This window comes from Crocodylus siamensis, chromosome 2 (genome assembly GCF_052110815.1).
Source record: "Crocodylus siamensis isolate JL-2025a chromosome 2, ASM5211081v1, whole genome shotgun sequence".
NCBI classification, from domain to species: Eukaryota; Metazoa; Chordata; order Crocodylia; family Crocodylidae; genus Crocodylus; species Crocodylus siamensis.
The window spans coordinates 76,750,883-76,774,831 of record NC_143396.1 but is presented as its reverse complement, the minus strand read 5'-3'; the positions used below and the strand labels follow the sequence as shown (position 1 = coordinate 76,774,831).

The 23,949-nt window shown below is 42.3% G+C and overlaps 1 protein-coding gene and 1 long non-coding RNA gene across 4 annotated transcripts in view; one reads left to right on the top strand and one right to left on the bottom strand.

Annotated features, from left to right (window-relative positions):
• The window catches only part of GALNT7 (polypeptide N-acetylgalactosaminyltransferase 7), a 104,699-nt gene that overhangs the window by 12,863 nt on the left and 67,887 nt on the right, over window positions 1-23,949 (top strand). The gene's annotated exons all lie outside the window — the stretch shown is intronic.
• LOC149870422 (uncharacterized) overlaps window positions 10,420-23,949 on the bottom strand; it is a 42,246-nt gene continuing 28,716 nt past the window's right edge. Inside the window, exons 3-4 of the long non-coding RNA XR_016440747.1 lie at window positions 17,546-17,625; window positions 10,420-11,788 (exon numbers count right to left, since the gene is read on the bottom strand). This is a non-coding gene — a long non-coding RNA (uncharacterized LOC149870422). The remainder of the gene's footprint in view (window positions 11,789-17,545; window positions 17,626-23,949) is intronic.

Here is a 23,949-nt window from a genome sequence, read left to right as displayed (position 1 = left end):
TAGGTGGCCATCAGGTCACCCCTGAGCCTACGCTTTTCCAGGCTAAAGAGCCCCATGGCTCTCAGCCTGTCATCGTAAGGTCTGTTTTCCTGACCTCTGATCATGCGCGTGGCTTTTCTGTGGACTCTCTCAAGCTTCTCCACATCCTTTTTGAATTGTGGAGCCCAAAACTGGACACAGTACTCCAGCTGCAGCCTCACCAAGGCCGAGTACAGGGGGAAAATGACGTCCCAGGATTGGCTTAAGAAGCATCTATGGATGCAAGCCAACATTTTGGTCGCTTTACTAGCCGCAGCATCGCATTGCAGGCTCATGTTCATCTTGTGGTCAGTGATGACCCCCAAGTCTCTTTCTTCCATAGTGCTAGCCAGCGTAGCACTGCCAAGCCTATAAGGATGCTGCAGGTTTTTCCACCCAAGGTGGAGAACCTTGCATTTTTCGGTGTTAAACACCATCAGGTTCTCGTCCGTCCATTTGCTGAGCCTGTCCAGGTCAGCCTGGATCACCTGCCTGTCTTCTGGTGTGGATGCTTTGCCCCAAAGTTTGGTGTCATTGGCAAACTTGGCCAGTCCGCTTCTGACTCCAGTGTCCACATCATTAATGAAGATGTTGAACAATATGGGTCCAAGGTCAGAGCCTTGGGGACCCCACTGGTCACACCATGATGACTGTGGTGTACACAGGGCATGGTGTACAACTGCACATGCACACACTCAAAAATCAATTAGGTGCATATACACACATACACTACCAACTCAGGCACATACACATCCAAGATTACCAGCTTAGGCACATTCATACCTATTACCAATTCAAGCACATACACACTACACACACCAAAAATTAGACAACAATCAGTTGTTAATACCCACACACCCAGTACACATACACGGATCACTAATATGTATATCGTACACACAATGATATATATATTCACCAGTTCACACACAAACCACCTATATACACACAGGTCAGTTCCTAACTTGGTACAGAATGTATGTGTGTGTTTGGGGTACTTGGGGGTAGGTTAAGGTGAGAGAGAGTTGAAGTATATGGAGTGAAAGCTGACAGAACCAGGATTAGAACCAGTGGACTAGAGAGAAGCTGGCTGAGGAACTGAGGCTTGGGGTTACTTAAGGTCAAGTGGCCCCAGGGTTACCTGAGGTCACTGGTGCAGGGGAAGAAGCCCGGTGGCAAGGAGGACAGAGTGCTTACCTTCTTGCAGAGGGGGTAAGTAGTGGGGGTGGGGGATCATCCAGGCAGAGCCTGCACTTATCTGCTGATCTCGCCCCTGGCAGCACCCTTCAAGAGCTCTCCTTCTGCCTGGGAGGGATGTTTCAGGCTGTTTGGCACCCTGGCTGAGAATCACTGGTTACATCCTAGCCACCAGGCTTAGGCTTGACAGAGGTGTGTAGGTACATACCATGCAACTGCAAAGTTTAGAGTTAAGACTGCAAATGTCATAGTAGTGCAAAACTAAGCTCCTTTATAAGCAAATATGTAGACACATTGGGTTAAACTTTCTGAAATCTTAACAGATGTGCTCAGGTGCCATGATGTTAGGAATCCAGTGGGGGAGAAAGAGGGGTCAGGTTTGAAGATGCTATATATCTTAATAACTTGCTGAATTGCTTTATGTAATGACAAGTTGAATCCTGATTTTGAAAAGCCCTTTGTTCATGTGGGTTTAAATTAGTTCCTTTGGGCCATCTTCTTGCAGTATAAATCATAGCAGAAACTCTAATTTTCTCTTAAGTAAGGAGTAGCTCAGGAGAAAGGGTAAATGTGCTTGTGAGAATAAGATGATTAAAGCTGGTATCGTCATTTGAATGAAGGCAGGTATTAACTTCAGTAAGATGGTAGGTCTGACAGCTGGAGTGGAGCCAAACTGGGAAGGGATCTGAGGGTAAGGACAAGAAGTTCATGTGATATAGAAGAGTGGAAACTATTGAAAGAAATGGTAGAGGGAAAGTGGGTGGTATGAGTGACAAGCCAGGAAAGTAGCAACAGCATTTTGAATGGACTCAAATATATAGTGCAGTTGCTAGCACTGAGACCAGAGAGGAGGAAATAATCGCATCTTGAGCATATTTTGGTAGGCGAAATGGCAGACAGCACATTTGTTGAATTCAGAATTTTCTCAACCTTTAACGTTGGATATCTTGGCAGAAAGTAAATTTGTTTTTTGAAGTTCGTTTGGTCTCATTAAAATTGTATAATAGTCTTAAGGGTTACCATACATCTGGGTTTTCCTGGATGTGTCCTCTTTTTGTATCCCCTGATCTCCGTCCTGGCAGTTTTTTAAAATGTGAACCAATGTCTGGGATTTTGCTGTGCTCCACTGGTGGGAGCGGGGAAAGGGGTGTGTGTGCGCGTGCGTGTGTTTGTGCGCACGCGCATGTGGCCAACATGCAGCCAGGAAGGGTGGTGGGAACAACTTCATGAGCTGGATGCAAGTAAGTCTATGGGGAGAGGGGTTGGAGGCTCAGGGCTTGGGGACTGTCGGGGCGGGAGGGGTAGCAAGGGAGTGTGGAGGGTATGGGTGTGTGAAGGGGGCCGGCAGTGCTGGGGGGAAGCTGTCTTGGCGCTAGGCTGCGGCTGAGCAGGGTGGGCAGGGCAGAGGTACCTGCCCCTCTAGTGGGAGAAGGGGGCACGGGGGTCATGTGGGGGAAGCTGGAAGCTCTGTGGCTGGGTTGGAGGCACCAAGGCCAGTGTCTGTGCTCACAGGCATGGGGCAGTCAGGAGACCGTGCCCTGGGGGTAGGGGGGCTGTGGGCAGGCCACCTGGTGCAGTGTAGGAGACCCAGCCCAGGGCAGGAGGTGCCACAGGCCTCCCCTCCTCCTCTCTCTAACCTGTACCACTGCCACACATGAATTGGAGTCACTGCGCTCTGAGCCGGGGGCAGCTGGGAGCCCCCTCCAGCAGGGCTGGGGAGAGCAGGAGGCTGTGGGTTGGGAGTGAGGGGAACGAGCAGGGCTGGAGAGGCTGTGGCTTGGGAGTGTGGTGGGAAGTAGGGGAGTACCAGCAGGGGGTGGGAAGTAGGGGACTGTGGGTTGTGAATGAGGGGCATTGGCAGGGTTGGGGATCTGCAGGTCAGGAGTGAGGGTCAGCACCAGGGGTGGAGGGCTGTGGGTTGGGACTGAAGGGCACGAGTAAGGCCAGGGGTCTGCAGTTCTGGAGTGAGAGGCAGCAGCAGGGATGGGGGCTACAGATTTGGAGCGAGTGATACTGGCAGGGCCAGGGGGCTGTGGGTTGGGAGTGAGGTCTGCCCCTCAACAGGTATCTTCTTTTTTGGAACCAGAAATACGGTAACCCTAAATAGGCTAGTTATAAATGTGCAGGTATATTTGATAAGTTTTCTGTGTCTAAAGGGCATTTTAAGGTGTCTTAACATACAATATGGTAGTAGTTGGGTGTAGGATGTGCAATTACCGTGTTCTTGTGAATTTTTGAATTGCAGACTTTATTTTGGATAACGTTTTTTATTTTGGGAAGAATATGTGTATCTGAAATGAATCAAACAACATGTATGATTTTTCCTGGGTGTGGTCTTATCTGTATTATTGTGTTTTTGTAACTTTTCAAAATGTAGAAGTTAACATTACAGAATTTTTATGGAATCAGTCAAAATAGCTTTTAATAAGCATGATTATTGTTTGTTTTTATTTCTAAAGTAGTATTGTCAACTTGAAGTTGAATCAGTTGAAAGTGACTTAAAATAGTTTCCAGTGCTATAGTATGCTGGTGAGTCCCTCTGCAAGTCTTTTGTAACTTTAAATCACATTTTCTGTTTAAGGCCAACATTTGCACAAATTTTTAGGCACTCCCCTGCTGACATTTTGTACCTGATTTTTCAAGGGGCTGGGAACCTGGAGCTTCCAGTCACAGATTAAAGAAGAAGAACGTCTTTTCAGTTAGTTATAATTGATAATACTTTGTGGGTATCCATTTCTTAAGGTTTCCCCTGCATAATTACCTGAGACCTGATGCAATGCAATGCAATGAGGGATGTTTCAGACTGTTTGGCACTGAATTAATTGGAAATTAGCTGGCTCTGCCTTCTTAGAGTTCTGTACGTAAGGTTAAGGTTTGGCCTGAATGCAGCTTGTTTAGGATCAGGATTTAGGCACACACTGGACGTGGCATGTGGGACAGGGCAGGTGCATGCAGTGCATGGGACCAGTGTGGGGGCATGCAGTGCACGAGGCAGGTACACATATCACGGGGCTGGGGTGAGATTGTATGATTGTAGTACCTGTGCCAGACCTGCCCTGCTGCCTGCTGGTTCTAGCATGTAGGACTGGTCTATGGGCCTGTTTTGGCCTGTGGACTGGTTCTACACCATTCATCCAGCCTGTGGGCTGGCCCCATGGTATTCATTTGGCCAACAGGGCCTGATGAGTTTGACACCCCTCATGTATGGAACACTTAATGACTGTACAGGAAGAAGTTTGCTTTGCCTGAAACACTGCCAGACATAGGAAACTTGCGGATACTTCTCTGAAAAGATCAGCCCATTGTTAAGCAGCAGTCAAAAATAGCAAATACAATCCCTAACATTCTTAAGAAAGGAAGTGAAAACAGAAGTCTGTGGCTAGTCTGTATGCCCATGCCTTGAATAGTGATTGCAGTTCTAGTCCTCCCCTCAACTCCAAAAGGATATAGTAAAACTAGACAAGGCACAGAGAAGATAAAAAGAAAGAGCAGAGCCATGGTTCCTTGTAAGGGGAGAGCAAATAGACTAGGACTTTCAGAGAAAAGGTGACTGAGGAGGAATAGGATAGAGGTCTATAAAATAATGAATGGCATGGGTAGAGTAAATAGGGTTATACTTTTTACCATTTTTCACAGTATGAGAACTAGGGGATATGCAATGAAATTATTAGGAAGCAAATTTAAAATAAAAGGAAGGTTTTTTTCATGGTGTATAAGTAACTTGTGGAATGCATTGTCACAAGATGTTGTACAAGATGTTGCAGAGGCGAATAATTAACCAGGTTCAAAAGAAGGTTAGACAGAATTTATGTGAGATGGGCTACAGCCTCCAAATAAAGATTTCCAAAGATGGCAGCTGTTAGGGAAGGAGGACAAGAAACTAAGTGGTCCCAGACTAGGTCGGTCCCGGACTAATTCTCTTCTTAACATCCACGCTGTGCTGCTGTGAGATACTGGGCTAGATGGACCTTTGAATCTGACCCACTGTTACAGGGGTGGCCAGGCTGTGGTATGGGCAGCTTCTGTGGAATATGGCAGATTGGGGAGGGACCAGGGGACACAGTGACAGATAGGACAGAGAGCACAAAGCAGAGCAGCACATCAGGCAAGGAACACAGGGCAGGGAGAAGAAAGCAAAGCAGTAGATTTGGCATGGGAAGGGGATCAAAGTGGCAATTAGGAAGGGTGTTGGATTTACCGGTGGCACACTTGCCAAAAAGGTTAGTCTCCACTGCAGTATGGCACCTCTTATATTCTTAGTATTTTCAAGAGTTGTTGGTGGCAAAAAGTAGATATGACATTTTCCATTGTAAGCATGGAGTTGTTTTTCTTTTCATGGCATTTTCTTGTGTTTATGCCTTTCCAAATTGCCTTTGGAAAAAGCACTGAAAGAGCCTCAGGCCTATTTCAACTCTTTCTATACAAGGGTTTAAAAAAAAATCTCAGATTTTTGGCAAATAAGAAAAGACTATAATTCCATGTTCTCAATTTATGTTTCAGAATAAATATACACAAAGTAATTTTATAATAATTAACAACGACTGAAATATTGCTGCTGTCTACTTGCATATTTTCCTGTGGTAAAGGGTTTTTTAATAAATTAAAATGATGTTGCTAAGGTTAAAAAGCCCAAACATTTGAAAAAAAAAAATTTGCAACACAATATGTTGGGTTTTTTAATGTAGAAGTTAACAGTGCTATATTTTTCATCTTTACAAGTTAATACAAGCAGTGAAACAAATAGAATGTAAAATGGTAGTCTCAGAGCTGCTACCACTAACTTATCAAAATCTTCTTATGAGTAAATGGAACCTTTTCTTCCTCAATATAGAGATTCTTCAAAACTATGTAAATGTTTATAAACTTTAAATGTGTATGATACCGGACTAGCTTGTTGTGTAGGTTTTAATATTATGCACAGAATAACTGAAAAAGCCTGAGAAAATAGAAAAGAGCAACCCATAATTGAGAGCAGAGTAACTGAAAATGTGCAGGTCTTTAAAAAATTGGTATTGATTTCCAGGAGTCCCCATTGTTGCAGGAGGAGTGCTAGATTGTCCAAGGAATGAGCACTAGTAGGAACAGTATATGATGAATGATGACCCTCTTAGTTGGTTTTAAAATACAACTCCACAAGTAAACATGTAGGGCGCCTATACACATACAGCAAGGCTGCTCCAATGTGCTGCTCTGATGTGCTGTAAGATTAATCAAGTCTGCTGGAACATGGTAATTACCATGGTCCAGAAGACTGCAGCGTCCCTGCAATGAAAAATGGTGATGAGGGTGCTTTAATTAAAGCTTGTTCAAGCTTTAGCTAAAGTGCCCCTGCCGCCATTTTTTCAGCTCAAGGATGCTGATACCTGTGATGCTCTGGACACTTTTATTAGAGTGGCTCTTGGAGCCGCTCTAATTAAAGCCTCCTTCCCCACGTGTATAAGCACTTGTAGTGCACTAGTGCCACACTGAGCAAGGATACAGTACATGGAACTGTAGAATTCGCGTCCAGTACAGTCATTGCAGCAGGTTTGTTGGGCTGTCATTTAAAAATAATGGTTAATCAGGACTGTTTACTGATCAGACAATAGGATGCTTAATTTTCAGTTAATGGGAGACTTCACTTAAAGCGAAACTTAGGTCAGTGACCATTATGATATATGATGATTGTTTAAAACTCCTATTTAAAAAAAAAAGTGAATTCTTACCTTTAAAAGAAGTGAATTGAGAGATTTGGACTGTCCTAAGCTTCTGTAGTTCGGATTTCCGCTGTTATTACACTATTTTGCAGAATGTTAAGTGTGTTAACTTCACTTTTTTTTGTTTCATATTGGCCTTAGAGGAAGGATGTTGTTGCAGAACCTGTGTGTCTTGCCACAACCCCGGCAGTATATAACCTCTGTATTGTGGGACTGACCCACCCCAGAAACTCTGAACCTACACTGAGTCACAAACTGCTTGAGCTGAGCTGGCATTTCCTAATGAAAAATGACAGTGTCTTCGTCCTATTTTATCAAATTCTGAATCAGCAACAGGAGGCCAACTGGCTTGACTTGGCAGTCTTGCACTATTACATTAATAGCTCTGGCCTATAGCATAGAGAGGGATGTATGTTTTCTTAGAAACGTAAGTTGCCTGATCTGAAGAAAAGCTGAGTCCAACTGTTATTTTTAATCATTAGATTTTGTTCACTATTATGCAAAACAGGATCTGCTGCAAGCAGTTGGTTTAAAAATGTAAATGCTTATATTACCTTCTTTAGTTTTCTATAATCCTAGTTTAGTAAAGGTAACTAAATAGAAAAAAGCTTTCACATTATTTCTTTTATGTATAATTTAACTTTAAAAGTGGGGAAGGAAAGAATGGGGTTGTTATATTTAGAACCTATTTGGAATAGTGACCTCTCTCTTTCCAGTGTTTCCTATGGCCACACAGCTGCATTAGATTATTTTTTAACTGAAAAGCAAGCCATTACCAGCAGCATCAGATGAGAACAATAAGCTTCTCAAGGTCTTTTCTACCTGCCTGGACAAAAGTTATGTTACCCTTATGTTTTAATTTCCTCTGCTCCTTTGACTAATGTCAATTTACTAAAAGATTTTAACCCAATGCTTGCTAATTCAGAAGCCGCAAAGTGAACGTTTTTCAAGATGCTGTTGTTTTCCTTATTTACGCAGTAGCAAAAAAAATTCCAGAATGCTGGAATAAGATTGTTTTTAAAAGTACAGCCATGGGGTGGTGACTAGTGTGAATGCTCTCTCCTCATTTCAGATATACTCCCAGAATTCTACTATGTAAGATGGATAGCCTGTTTTTTCTTTTATATATACTAACTTACTTCCACTTGGGATTCAACAAGTGTTGAATGGTATCTTGAATACTCATTGATAGAGTAGATCTGATTTTGCTGAGCCTTAAGTAAATTTATACTGACAGAAAAAAGAGTTCTTATTTTTTTCTGGATTTATGAGTCACTCTTCAAGTAGATTTGTGTCTTTATGGGATGCCTGTTTTTATGGCACTGATATATAGTTGCCAGATAATCCAGTCCATTGTGGGTGAATGTATGGAGGGTAATAGTGTTGACCTTATCTTGCTACATGAAGATAAAAAAAATTACTTCTTTTAATTTCAACAGTAAGATAGACAATCCACATTAGCTGCCTTGGTATAACATCCTAGCTTTTTTGACAGTGAAGAGCATAGCCTAAGAAAAATGGCCCTACTCTCCAAGGGGTAGTGCCTGGGATACGAGCCAAGACCTCTCACTTTTATGGCAGAGGGAATGGATGGTGCTGTGATCTTTACCTAGCTGCTATGTCTGATCCCTTTTTCTTTGTTGCTTGTGGCTGATAGGGATTTGATATAATTTTGAAGCCTCTTTGCTCCTTCCTTCATTCATACCAATCTGGTTGCCAATGATAAAAGAATTAATTGTTCCCAACAGTACAGAACCTGTTGGCTGCCACAAGGCTGGTCTGTATTTAAGCTATTTTTCCTGCATCCTCTCTTCTTGAGTCCTTCAATCTAGTCTGTAGCAATGATCTTGCCTTGAGAAGGGGCTTGGACTGCATGACCTCGTGAGGTCCCTTCCAGCTCTGCCGTTCTACCAGTCTGTGAATTGCCTCTACCATTGCTCCTGACTTCACTGATGTGCAGCAGAGTGAAACTAACTTAATTTTTTGTTTGTTTCACTTTTAAGTCTATTGGATTTTGAATAGCAACGATTATCTCTGGTGCCTGAAAAGCCATGAACATCAGCAAAGTAACGAAAGTTGTTAGAAAGCTTTTGGAGGAAACCAGTGCATTAGTTTACATCCTATTCAAATACTCCAGTCATAATTTTTAATAAAAATAAACTGTAAATGGATGGGACATTCAAGTAAAGCTTCTAGTATAGAGAGTGTTGTAAAATTTTCTTTAAAATTAAAAATACTAATACTTAAAAAACTTCTGATTGAACTGAAGATTTTTTTTTAAATTCTGGTTTTACAAGACCAGAAGTATTTATTGACAAAAAAAAAAAAGGCTGAAGAATCTAATTTAGACATGCAGGTAACATTCTTTCAAAGGAAGCTGAACAATTTGGCTTTCATATTTAAAGCCATGTGGTAAAGCTTTCTGGACTTGTCTTAACCTGTTGTACAAAGTATCCCAAATGACCCTTATCTGGGAGCCTGAGAACTGTGGTTACACCTTCAGCTGTAACACAAAGGATAGGAAAAGTCTGTTTTGTTTCCTGATTTCTTGATTTTTTTTGAAGGTTTGAGATGTTTAACAATATATATGTGAAATAAACCAGTAGTATCTCCAAGTGAGTTTTAAAAACATTAGGAATCTAACTTTAGTTTGAAATGCTAATTGCAAAGAGAAAAACTACTGGGAATAATGATTTAAAAAGGCTCTAAAAGATTCAGGGAAGGTGGTGTAATAGAATCATACTGAATATTCTATTAATTCTGTTAACGGAAGAATAACACAGAAGATATGACTGAGATGGTTGTCTTTACAGAAGAAAGAGATATTGTTTAAGTGTTTTATTTTTTGAATAATGTCCTACTATGCTTCTTTATAAATTTTTCTTTAGGCAAGATTTGAAAATAAACATTTCAGTTCTGTGTGCATGTCCTACATATACCACACATGTGGTGGGTGGCAAAATCTTTATGATAAAATGCACCTACTGCATACATTTGACTGCTTGACTTGCTCTGTGCCCGCCAGTCCATTTTCCATGGATTTACAGGTTTTCCTCGACTTATGCTGGTTTGATTTATGCGAATTCGCTCTTATGCAATGACCCTTTTTATACCTGAAATTCATCATACAAAAGGTAAACTCACTGTTATGTGATTGGCATAGGCTCACTCTCACCTCCCCCAAGCACGTAAGTCTGTGAGGGCCATGGGTGGAAAGAAGAGGGGCAAGGGGAGGGGAAAGGGCTGTGGGGCCGAGCCCCACTCACTGCAGCCCCTGCTGCAGCTACTTTGGGAGCGGCCGATGCCAGCGGCTTGTAGCCACTGGGTTGTGCCATGCCCTGAACCCCCCAGGGCTCCGCTTCCCCCAGGGCATCATGCCCTGGACCCCCCCCCCCAGTACGGCATAGTTCAGTGGCTGCAAGCAGATGATGTCCACCACTCCCGGGGCTGAAGCAGGGGCAGGTAGCTGCCTGCAGCCGGACAAGAGCAGGCTGAGGCCAGTGACTGGTGCAGGCTAGGGCCAACAGTGGCATCAGGCTTCCTGGCACTCAGGTTGGACTGCTGCGATGGGGGGACTGCATCTACCACATAAATTGAGGGAAAGCTGTACTGTAATATTCCACATTTTATTGAAATACAAAAGATGGGAAAGTATGTTAGTTTGATTACTCGGTCCCTTGCTGCCCTGCCCAGGGGCCTGGTGGTAACCTTCCGCTCCGTCTCTTAAGGGAGTAGTCCTCGGTCTTCCGCTTCAGGCGTACTCCCCCTCTGTATCCCGCCTGCCATGACTTCGATGATATTTCAGTGGTGGAGGGGATGGCCACCTGACGCTGGCTACCTCCCCAAGGTCGAAGTGCGATGCTCTTCGCGAGGCTCCACCTCCCCTGCACCTCGCCCTAGACCTTGCCTCAGCAGTGTGCTATAGGTGTTGCTGCCGGCTGGCCCTCCGCTTGATGAGGGACCCTACTGGGTGCCAACTAGGCTCACGCAGGGGCCCCGGAAGTCCTGGTTCCTTCTCGGCCAGCCTAACCTGTAGGATCCTACGTTCCCTCTAACTCAATAGCCCTGAACAATAATACAGAGACCCAGGCCAACACAAACAAACCACACTAGTAGTGAAAGAAAGAAAAAAAATGCTAATTTAACCACAAGGCTCAAGGGATCACCTCCCACAAAATAAGCTACGCTCCCTATCAAGGGGATATTCGGCTCACAAATTTTGGTCGAGGTCCTGTATCCCCACCGTCGTGTCTCAGTCCTTCTTTCCTTTGAGGATTCCCTCTTAATTCCTATGTCCGTCGTCCTCTGTGTTAATGAAGCTTTCAACTTTGACTCTCCTCGCGCCCCAGGGTTATATGCAGTCGAGACACCTGGGTCTTGTCAAGCCCGACGGCAGCGTCTTCCCCTGGGCAGAATTCAGATTCGTCCCGTGAGGCTGCAGCACCGTTCTCCAGCTCCTCCACCTTCCTAGTGGGCTCTGGAGCTCTTCTCCCCACGCTTTCTTGCCACCTCTCCTCCCCTTCTGCCCACTCGCTCTCCCTTCTTATTCTCCCGCGCTGGTTCTCCTCCCCCGCTTCCCCAGCTGTTTCCCCTTTAAATAAACCATAGCTAATGAGCCGCGCGGGACCCCCCGCCGCTTTTCGCTCTGCTGCGATCCCCGCCGTGCTTCCTGCTGCCGGTAAGTTGTTTTTGTTTAGTTTCTCTTCTCCTTTCTTTTCCCCGTGGTGTGCTGCCCCCCCCAGGGCTCCCCTTGGACCCTTTGGGGTTCATACCTTTGCTGGACACCATGGTTTCTTACCCTCCTGTCCTCAGGGCCATCTCCCTGTATGCCAGGCTTGTCCAACATCTGGCCAAGCTGTTTTCTGAGGCCCCTGGTGCTGCGATGGGAAACAAAAAGAAACACTGTTTACTTTTGTTCCCACCTCTTGTCCCTCCCTCAACCCTTCAGCAGCTTCCTAATGGCTGCTGAAGGGGCGGGGAAGGGACAAGGTTCCCACACGCACCGTGTCAGCTTGATGTTGCCGACGCAGTGCGTGTGGGAAGAGGAGTAGCCACCGCCTCTGCTGGCTGGTGCAGACTTGGCTGGGCTCCTCCTGTCCCCAGCAGCATGTGGGTGAACCTGTCTTCAGTCAATTCAAATCCCTATGGAGGAGCCTACACATAATTTGATGGACAATATGCAGTTAGAATCAGCGGGAAAATGGCTGTATCCTAAAGGAGGCTATTATAAACCCAGCAAGAATGTATAGCCATGCCTGCCCCCCACCTTGTATAAGCTGGACAAAAATAGGTCAATATTTCTTATTGGTAAAATATTTGGGTAAAACATTTCTATACCTCATCAACCCTATCCTTGATATTGGGGACAGTAGATAAGAAAACCCTGCAACTTAAGAACATTCCAGAAGCAAAACAAAACCCAGCCAAGGAAGGAGCCTAAAAGACTACACTATTGGGAAGAAAATATTATTCTTTGCAATCTTTCAGGTTGAGATGGAAGATTTTAAGTCAGTGTGGCAAGGTATGGCATCCAAGTGTGAGAGGCTTCTTTCACAGAGAATCTGCTTTCCAAGTCCAGAAAAGGTTTGCTTTACTAGTTTCAGACAGCCAGGTGATAGGAAGAACCAGGGGCTTTGGACCTGGCACTAGTAAAGTGCACCTAGGTCATTATTTACCTATGAGATGGTATTTTCTCTCCCCAAGATTTTTGTAGGATTGGACAAAGTTACTTCCAAGATTTGATCCTACAGTGGAACCACAGTCTAGCTCTTGCAGCTCATATGGAAGCACTCTTTGGGCCACTGGCATTATTCTATTTATTACAGCATTATCATGTAATGAACAGGGCCTTTCTGATTACTGTCAGCCCAGTGAGAAGGCAGGTTCCCCCATAGATCCCTACCTGTCCTTCCAGACAAGGTATTCTTAGTTGCTGCCATAAGTGGTCACCAGGTTCCACTTAATTCAACAAATCTGTGTTTGAATTTTTTTCTCAAAGGCTCATTTGTACAAGATGGAAGCTATCATTTACACTCTGGAATCTTGACTTTCTATGTAAAGTGAGATGACCTAAATGGTGTAATCCTGTGATCCCTCTTCTCCCCCCATAAAATTGGTTTCATTTTTCTTGTACATATATACCCATTGTAATTAAGATGATTGGCTTTTCTGACTGTGTGAAAATAAAAAATATTGCAGAAAATTATTTTAAACTATGTATATGTGGCATCCACGTAACTCAGGATGATGTAGTGGAGTATGGCTTTGTAGCTTTTAAAAGAGTACTTTTTTGAGAATATCATTTCATATATATGTCTTGGCAATTTACAGTTGTCCTCAGCCAACAAAAAAGCTGTGCCAGTAAAACCAGTATGTGCTACTACACCATCATCTAATTATAAAACAGTTGGAGGATGAATAGTTTTAAAGCCTTGTGAAAAGTTTTGGGTTTTGGGGTTTTTTTGCTTATTCTTATTGGGAATTTAAGAAGTTGATTAAAATAGTATTTTTATTTATTTGTTTATTTACCTTATCAATAACTGATCCTCAGTTCTTGTGCCCTCAAGTTTAACTAGATACTAAATTAGAAAATTCTCAGCCTGCAGTAAGGAAAAACTAGTGGTACCAGCTCTTTTGTCTTTATACTCCTTTGGAAAATCTTTCTCTTAGCCTGGAGGTTGATAAGCAACATTTTATTTCTTACTCTAAACCTGTTCTGTTTTTTATCATATATTTAGAAACTTAAATTCTGCAATTCAAGCCTACGTTCAAGGATACTAATGAGACATAGTTTACAGCATGAATACTGCACTCCAGAGATCCAGTGATAGGCTTGACTAATTAGTACAGCAGCAAAGGGAGAATGACTTGATGGGCTTTGAAAGGCTGTGGATAATCATAAGAATTTAACTTTTCCTGGCAACTTGTCCATATACAGGGTTGTGTTTTTTGACAATAGTAATTTTTAAGAGTGGCTCCCAACTATGAATAGTCATAAGAAATGACAGAGCTGTCTTTTTTTAACAATTTGGACTTATTTTTCTGAATGTTATTGTACTTTTTGTATTACAGAAAATACAGTGGCACACAAAATACGTGACAGATTATTGTGTAAATATTATGGGGTGAGTGTGGCACATCTAAATAACAAGAGTAATCTGCCTTTTTCTATCATCTCTGCTCCTTGGCCCCAGAAATGCAGTGAAAATGAAAAATATGTGAAAAGAGTGGTCCTGTGGGCCCTTGAACTGCTGGGTATTTCCTCCCTTTTTATTCTGTATCTTTCTGCCATGCCAAATATGAAAGTGAAAGGTTTTGGTCCTTTATTACAGGGATCCAGGATATCGATTTTCTTTAATGAGGTTGCTAAAGCTTTTGTAGTTCTAGAACCAAATGACTTAAAACTGAACTAGTTGAAACTAAATGTTTTGTGTTCTTAAAAATATAAGCAGTTGAAATTGATAAAGTATGTTCTATAACAAAACCCTTCATCGTTATACTTTAATATTGTGCAAGTGATTAATCTTTTACAGTGATATTTAAATCACAGTTCCCAAGCCAAAGGTGGCCTTTCAGTATTACCTTTTGCAGAAAATGTTATCAAAGTATCTCTGTCCCTGCCCTCTTTTTATGTTTATTACTGTACTGGATACAGTTTTTGCAGTTATTTAAAAGTAACAATATTATTTTTACTCTTGTTTACTAAACTTATACACTTGCATTAAAATACTATTCCTTGTTGGACTATGTACATATTACTGTATTTACTTTCATACAAGATGACCCTGAATAGAAAACAACCCCCCCCCCCAATAATTAGATACTATATCTAGAAAATGTATAAATTTGTTATAATTTTCCAGGTATAGAATTTAATTATTGGAGGTTTGCCTTGAATTTATCCTCTGCCCACTGCTAGAGCAGGGAAAATAAATCTGGAGGTTGGTCCCCTTGCCCTCTGCTCCCCTCAACTTCTTCCCCCTACCTCTGCTTACTGTCAGATCTTGCTCTCCCTGAGCACATGAAAGTGAGGAGCAAATTTGAAAACAGTGACTTTGAAATAAATATTGGCAGGCACCACTGCTACTCCAGAGCAAGGTGGGCAGATATGTGGTCACCCTAAGATGGCATGTCCGAGGTCCCTACATTTCCTTGTCTCCACACAGCGGCAGTGGTGCCTACTTACCTGCCTGTCTGATGTACCATGCCACCCGCCAGATTCCGACCTGGGACTTTTGACCAACTGGCTGGGACTGGCCTACAGAACCCAAGACTGTCCCAGTCAAACCGGGACATATGGCCACCCTGTACTAGCCTGTCCTCATGGTAAGTTCCCATTAGTATGTTTGACCTGTATGGGCCATATTTTCTATAGTCATGCTCAGTGTTGGCTGCATTTAATCAACTTCATAGTTGTTTCTATTACTGAAAATGTGCTGCTTTTGGTAGTAGTTTACTAATAGGAAGTGTATTTTTTTTTTTTTTTAACCACTAGGCAGTGTATTTAATGAGATTCCCTTGTGTGTGAATGTAAGACGAGGGGCTTTTTCCCCCCATGCTGATTGGAGGAAAGAACCTCCTCTTATATTTGAGTAAATTGATCCTACATTAGGTACAGGTATTAAATTAACAATATAGTAACTTGGTCCTGTATTAGGTTTGTTTTTTTTCTCCTCTTGCACAGTAGTAAACTTATACAATATAGTTCAGCTAGTGGTGTATATCGTGAAGGTCTTTGCTTAATGCTGGCTGCATGTTTGACTTCTTAATCAAGACTGAGTATCACTAATTGATATTGTACATATTTCACAATTCAAAAAGTATTGTGGAATGCAAAAATGATCAGTTGAGGTGTATTAAATGTTTTGTAACCTTTATAGTTTGTGCATTCAGACTAATAGCCATATTGATGTAAAAATCACTCTACCAGTTTTACATACCAACATATCTCTGAGCTGTGACACATACTTTTCATACAAATATTGACAGTTCATAAGTATATAGTCTAGGTCCAAGACAAGTTTTCTAAAATTTGTAATATGAATTTAATCTGTCAATTTTGTATGTATGACTATGTGTTAAGGGATATTATAGTTTATCTGTCAAGACTAATGTTCTGGTTACATAGTAAGTAAAGTGCAAGTTATAGTGATTGGGCAGCCCTGAGCATGTTTGAGTTGTGGTATTGGTGGGATGAGTAACTTAATTTTTTTTTCAGTGAATAGTGCATGAGTCAGTTCTTGAATTTTCTTTCATATCGTGTGGAGGGCTGGAAATGAGAAGGGCAGGAAAACCAATGCCAGTTTTATTTAATATGTTTTTTCCTCCTGTTGGCTCCACTGAAAAGGCAGTAGGGGAGGAATATCAATAAGCTCTGGAAACATCAGATGCAAATGTTAGGGGTAAGGAAAGCTTCTTTCTACTAGCCAGCAGGCATATGAACTTTTTAAGGAATCTGACTGCGTCTTCTCCAAAATCAGTTTCTGTTGGTATCTGAGAGTGTAGTCATGTCATGTTAAATGCTGTGAAGGCTGTACTGAAGTAAAAGGATCTGCTGCCTAACTCAGACAAATTTCCATAATTTTTTTGGCAGGTTTGCTTAAGATTGGGATGTATGATCAGCAACACACTGGTAAAATGTTGATTTTTGGGTATCTGACACTTGTCACTTTGTTTTGCATAAAAGTAAAGTTGTTTTGTTCATTCTTATTTTCAGTATCATGCTGTTGTCAAATACATGCCAGAGCTTTCAAATAATCTTTTATCTGCTCTTGACAGGGTTGATTGGCCAAGTCAATATTATTGCTATTATTAATCTCTAGAAATAAGGTGATATGAATTCGGCTAGAAAAAGCTTGCAAATTCTTTGTTTTTACAAGCTAGTATAAAAATGTCTGCGATGAGTGTAGCATTGTGAAAATGTGTGAGCATATATGTGTGCATACATATGCAATTTATTTTTACAATTTATTTTTACAATTTTAACCGTATTTTTGTGATTTATTTTTGTTAGCTAATTTTATATCTGGCTTCACTTTGCTGCTTTTATTTAAATATACAGTATACTAATTTGCATTGTTATTGCTCCCTATTTAAATTCCTGGGTATTCCTTTCTATTAGCTGCTTATTTGTGATCTAAATCAATAACTTTTTAAAAGTCTGTTTTCTTAGCTTTCTCTCTTAAAGGAATTGACTATTGTAGACCTTCACTTGTTTTATTAACATTTCCTTTTTAAAATCTTACCCATTGGAGTGATTTGAATGTTTCCTCACTACTCTGAATGGCGTATGAAGTGAACTCTAAACGATTGCCCAGTTACAAATTAATCAGCAGGACTACTTAAAAAAACAATCTTTAGTTTTCTCCCTGAACTAAGTACAAAACTGGTATGTTGGTTTTCTTTTTTAGGTTGTTTTTAAGAATTCCATCTTCCTTTAAAAAAAGTAAACAAATTAAACACATATAATAACCTGGATAAAACAGAGCAAAGTTTCATTCATGCATTTGTAGTCTTGGTGCAATAAATATAGGCTTCACTTTTCATAAATGTAGAATACTTGCACCTGCATTACAGTCTAGTGGGAGTTTGAAGTTTAATGCTTATGAAAATCAGGTTTGACAACTTCTACATACAGGTTTGGTTCCAAGGTTGTCCTCTGGTTTCAACAGTCTTCAAAACCTGTTCCCTTCATATTCCTTATCCTGGAAATGACCTTCCAAAGATAAGAAAGGAAGAAAATGAGAAAAGAAATGCTCTTCTTCAGTACCATATTTCTGCACAGAATCATGTGTTTAATTGTGCTTTACTTCTAATGTTTTTACTTAGCATTAAAAAATACTATGATGCTTAAACAAAAATGGGTGTCGGACTGTAGTAAGAGGTTCATGAACTTTAATAAAATTGTTACAATATTGGAGAGTTAAAATGACAAGTCTCCAGAGGGAAGCCTGTATTCTGAAACAAAACTTAACATAATGCTTTCTTGATACTTCTGTTTTTGTGGTGGAAAGATGATTTTTCCTCTACGAATCTGCCACTGCATTCTCTTCTGACCTCTGAAGCTGAGTAAATTATTTCAAGTACTGCTAGAATCTATAAAAACACTGATGGAACTTTATTGTCTTCATTTCTGTAAGAAGGGGAAAAAAATTAAGCAGCAATATTATGAAAATCTAGACCTTTTAATGTTTGACCTTAACTTTCAGTGGAAAAGCTTAGTTTCTGACCATTTTATTTATAAGGTTATACACTAGATTAGCCACTACAGAGTTTATTCTTGGCAATGTAAAATGAGACGTTGCCAGACAAAAAATATAGATTAATAACTTGTTGTTTACTAACTATAAAAAGCTATCATTTCTAATTGCAAATGTACATAAATTCCAGATATTGTAATAGACTCCAAGAGCTCATTGTGCAGTACACTCTGCACATATAAAAATGTTCCTTGCCCTGCAGTAAATCCAAAGTTGCAAGATATGAAGGATGTGGGGAAAGGGACACATCACATGAAATTATATATAATTATATATTTTTTTATCCTGGAAATTATTTCAAGTGTTCACAATCTTCATCTTTTCATCAAACCATTTTAATTTTTTTATTTTAATTTATTTTCATGTAATGGGCTTCATGTGAAAGATGAGTCTGGAGGAGACAGAGAGATCTTTCATTATTTTCAATGCTCCATTTTAAGTAAACAAGTCATTATTCACATGAAGAACTATGATTTTCAGTGATTTGAGTTCTTAACAAAGATATTTAAAAGTGGTAAACATTATTAGTAAAATTACAAGTATTAATACAAACAGTTCTTTCAGTGTTGTTCCAACAATTTGTATTTTCACTCACTTAAACCCGCTGTTATAAATACTGATTCATTTATTCACTGAACTAAGAGAACCCCATGCATCTGTGTGTACTCAGATTACATTTCCCCACCCAGTTTAGCGACACATTTACAACTCTTTCTCAGATTCCTGCCAAAGGCAGATTATGGATTTACATTGCCAAGTTTAAAAGCCATAGCACAGGGATGGGCAGTTATTTTGGTTAGAGGACCGCTTACAAGATTTGGTGAACTGTCAGCCACAAGGGTAGCCCTGCCCCTTTCCAGGTGCACCGCCCCCATCTTGGGACCTAAAGTCCTATTCTTAACCCCAGATCTTTGCCCCCAGAAATACTCCTTTTATGATGGGAGGGTTGCCATGTTAGAATCAGAAAAACAAACCATATACTAAGTCAAACACCTATTGTAACATATTTTAATTTTATTACAAAAAATATTTTAGTTGTAATTTGTGTTTGGGTAGTGCAGGGCTGGGCAAAAAACGACCTGTGGGCCAGATCCGGCCCGCAAGGCTATTCTGTCCAGCCCATGGGGCCCCTAAACAATTTAGAAAATTAATATTTATCTGTCTTTGGTTCGTGTCAAAAATTACAGGAACCAGGGGCAGTAGCACCCAGGGGAAGCCTGGTGGGCTCCCACAACAGCAGGGCCCACCCAGCCCTGAACCCCCAGCTGGAAGCCCTAGCAGGGGCTTCTGGCCTGGGACCATGTGGCTGCATCGGTGCCAGAAACTCAGGTAAGTGTCAGAGGAGGGGCAGGGGAGGAACCTAGGCAGAGAAGGAGCCCGGGGAAAAGCTGCCGCTCCCTGGCCCTGTGGCCGACACTCCCTGCTACAGCTGCTCACAGCCCATGTGGGGCTGTCCTGAGCAGGCACAGGTAGCCCCACATGGACTGCGAGCAACTGCAGTGCGGGGTGCTGGCCACGGGGTGGGCAAGGGGCTGCTTTTCCCCACGTTCAGCACCAGCTTGTAACCCGCCCCCGCAGCCAGCCTGGGCCCCACACCAGCTCCAGGTTCACCGGCTGGGGCTGTGCCATGGCAGCAGTAGCTGTTTCCCACCCCCCCCCCCCACTTGCTGCACTGGGCAGTGTTTGCTGCTGCTGCTGCCCTCCCGGAGCTCACACGCTGGGCAGCCCAGAGGCGGTGGTGGCAAACATTGCCATTGCCTCAGCTGCTCCTGTCATGGCGTAGCCCCAGCGGGCAAGCCTGGAGCCGGCGCAGGGCCCAGGCTGGCAGCGGGGGCAGGTTACAAGCTGGTACTGATCACAGGGAAAAGTGGCCTCTCGCCCGCCCCGTGGCTGGCACCCTGTGCTGCAGCTGCTCGCAGCCTGTGTGGGGCTGCCTGTGTTTGCTCAGGACAGCCCCATGCAGGCTGCGAGCGGCTGCAGCAGGGAGTGCTGGCCATTGGGCAGGCAAGGGGCTGCTTTTCCCCCCACGCTCAGCACCAGCTTGTTCCCTGCTGCCCCCTGCCTGTGCCACAGTGGGGGGGCCACTGGGAGTGAGTGGGTGCATGGGGCCCATATTGGTGTCCTAGGGCCAGCACCAGTGAGGCCCAGAGCAGGGCAACAGGAGCACAGGGTCCCAGCTGGCAGGGGCTCTACGGAGCTGTCCCGGTTCCCCCCTGTCCCTGCTGGTACAGACCAGCCTGGCTCCACAGACCTTTGCCAGCCTGCACCCCGCTCTGGGCCCCACTGGTGCTGGCCCTGAGACATTGGTCCCAAAACATTGGTCCCAAGATGGTGACCAGGGGACGGGGCACCTGTCAAGAGGCAGGGCTACCCATCCAGCCCTTGACAACTTGCCAAAACTGGGTAAATGGCCCTTCACCCGAAATAATTGCCTGCCCCGATGTAGTGTATATAGATGTGATTGCATAATAACTCAAAAATAAAGTCTTTTGTATATTGCGTGTGTGTGGAGGGATATGGGAAGGGGTGTAAATGTGTGTGTGAGGGCATAGGATATATTGGGTGTATATGTGGGGGAGTTATAGGGAAAAGGTGTGGATTTGTGGGGTTTAAGGGAGGGTGGGGGGCAGGGTACAATTAGTTGATGGGTGCCCACAGGTGGAATGAAATTGCCTGGTGGACCAGATCTGGCTTGTGGGCTGTATTTTGCCTGTCCCTGCCATAGAATGTCTCCTTGAGCCACCTAGGGCCTCTAAAAATTGGTTGTCTGAAACACCATCTTTGTTGTCTTGCTGCACATGTTCATTATCTGGCATTATCTGTTTAGCATTGCCTAATCTAGATGCCTTTTTCTATTATTATTTCAATAATGTTACCCTTGGAGGAAATGAATGCCTTGCACTCACTTGGGTAAATGTCGAGTGAATTACGTTAGCTGGAGAAAGATCAGCATTGAAGCATGTGTGGCAAAAGTTGGTACCTTTTTAGCTTTTAAGAAATATTGTTTATTAGGTGCTGTATCTTTGTAAGTGTTGGTTCAGTGACCTCAAATTGTGGATCACTAAAGCTACCTGCCTTCATCCCCCCGCCCCCTGAGGGGCCCCAAGATTCAAGGCAATATAACCAAATGTAAAGGTTTAAAGCATTTAAATGACATATATATGCAGGAGCAGCAGTGAGACTGTTGGGCCATGTCTGCTCACAGCCTGCCCACCTGTTCCTCTATTCATATTTCTAATATAGAAAGTCTGGTTGTTTTGGACCAGGGTGTCACTTTGCAGCCACTTTCAAGACCTTGGCTTCCAGTGTGCTTAAGTAGCAGCTGGAGGTGACCCAAGAGCATTCTCATCCGTACATTTTTCAGGTGTGGAACAAGTGGGTGGGGTGTGCTGGTATTGTGTTGTAGGCATGCCCAAAGTCAGTCTTTAACTAGTAAGGAAGGGCTTCATAGAGCTGTCTTTTGCTAAAATGTATGTTGGCACATCTCATAGGAGAGAAAATAAAGTTTTGGTACCTTCAGAATCCAAAAAATGAAGTCAATGACAGTTTTTTTGAGAGGGAGTTAACATACATAGTTTGTATCTTAATGTAGTCTTTGAAGAAAGTTGACTGTAAAGCATTAAACAGTAGTGTTCTTGTTGATTTTTCCTTTTTATAGAAGATATATGAAACATAGACTGCCCACACATTAATCATAGTAGTTCCTTGTCTGCTGATACAAAATGGTTAAATGCATTCTGAGATTTATTTTCTGCACTTCACAGCAAAAGAAAATAAGTCTTCTGTGAGGTGGCTAGTTATGTGCGTCACTAAATGAGCAGGCAATTTGCTAAAGTCCTTTCTGTGTTCAGTAAATCAGCTGCAGTGCCACTTGACTTTATGCCTGTGTAACTTTTTGATGTTTAAATTTAAAATGTAAGTACTGCATTATTTTTTCTCTAAATATTTCTAAAAAAAACCAAGCAGGACATAAGAATTTTGTTTCCCTCATTAAGCAGGTTATATGTAACTATAATTTCTTGGTGAAGGCCAAGCAAATTTTCTTGAATATCGTACCTAGAGAAGATGTAAGAATGAAGGGCTGAAAGGAGAGATCAGGGACAAAGCAATAATAAAATCTTTTATTTCATCTGTCTAGCCACACAACACAGCTAATATTTCTTGAGGTGTTAATGTGAATATTTGGATTTAGAGACAGAAATTACCAGTTACATAAACCAGTATAAATCATTGGAAACTGATTCAGATCTGTAGCACAATTCAAGTTCAGTGCACATAAACCACTTTCAAAATGGCCAAAATCAGTTTAAGATAAACCTGGATCGATGTTGTATCAGACTTAACCAATTTAGGTTAAATCGGTTTATTGAAATTCTGTCCCAGATCCCTCCAGATTCAAGTTAACTCACAATTCCCCCAGCATCCCAGAATGCTTTGCACCTCCCCTGCAAACTCCCTCTTGCAGGGTAGGTGGGCTAGCCTTGGCCAAAGCTGTCTGTTCCCGCTGAGCAGGCAGGCATGCTCTAGTGTACCTGGGCTTCTGGGCTGGGCCACTGCAGGCATGTGGCTGCATTTCTGCAATCAGAAGTGAATGTCTCTTCACTTGCTTATCAGTTCAATCTATGCAGTTTAAAGTAACTTGCGAAGATTAAATCAATTCAGCCTCAGGCTTTTTAACTGACTACTTAGCCCTAGTGACTTTCAGGTGACTTTCCCATATCCTTTGCACTCTGGCAAAGTTCATGGAAACTTTATGCTTTGTAGATTGTTATGCAAAACAGAGACTTTATTATTATTCAAACAAAAAGCTTATATTTACTATTCATAAATCATAACTAAGGATGATAGAATCTTGACATTTCATAGATAGACCACATAGAGACTGAGAGGAAGGGATTTTCAATTTTCTTTTAAGCAATTCTAGCAGTGTGCTGTCTCCTAACAGTACCAAGTATGGCCAAGTCTTATATAAGGAATGCTGAAGCCATAGCAATAACTCTACTTCTGCACAAAAAAACCTACAAGCCTGGAGTATGACCAACAGCAGTGCATTAAACTAGTATACTGTAGTCCAGTGATTCTCAGCCAGGGTGCAATGACAGCATCCCCAAATCAAGTATTCTTTCCTATACACACCTTCTTCCAGCACTCTGGCTACTGCTGCCTGCCCTATACATCCTACCCCACTGTATTCTCTTGCCTGTTGGGCTCCTACTTCTTGGGGTGCTTCCTGGGGGGCTCTGACACTCAGGGTGGTCCTTACCACTGCATTCTGGGTCTTCTGAGCACTGAAACTCCTGACACTTGGGGCACTCTGGGTACTAGAGTCCCTGGGGTTCCAGTGCCTGGAGCAATCCAAGTGCTGCAGCAGGACTTTGAGTGCTGGTATCCCAAACCACATGAATTGTAGGGAGTAGGGGGCACTAAGTTTGCTGGCATGTTTGGAGGCTGAATCATCTGGCTAACTGCAGAATCAGTACATTATGGAAAGAGGCAGTGCAAGTGTTTGTACTGTCTTCACGTGTTGAAGAAGTGAGAGGGTAGTTCTGACTTCATCTCTGTTTAGTCAGTGACCTTTGTTTTGATTGCCAACAAAGTTGTGAATTGTTTTGGTGATGCTGATACCCATTTGTGGGCTGAGTTGACCAAACTCCTTTCCTATAGTCTGTTTTGTTGATTGAAGAGTCTATCCAATGTTAGTTGCAGCTAGTTATTACAGATCATGCTTGTGTTGACAAGCTTGATTTTTTTATATTTGTTTGTTTGTTTGTTTGTTTGTT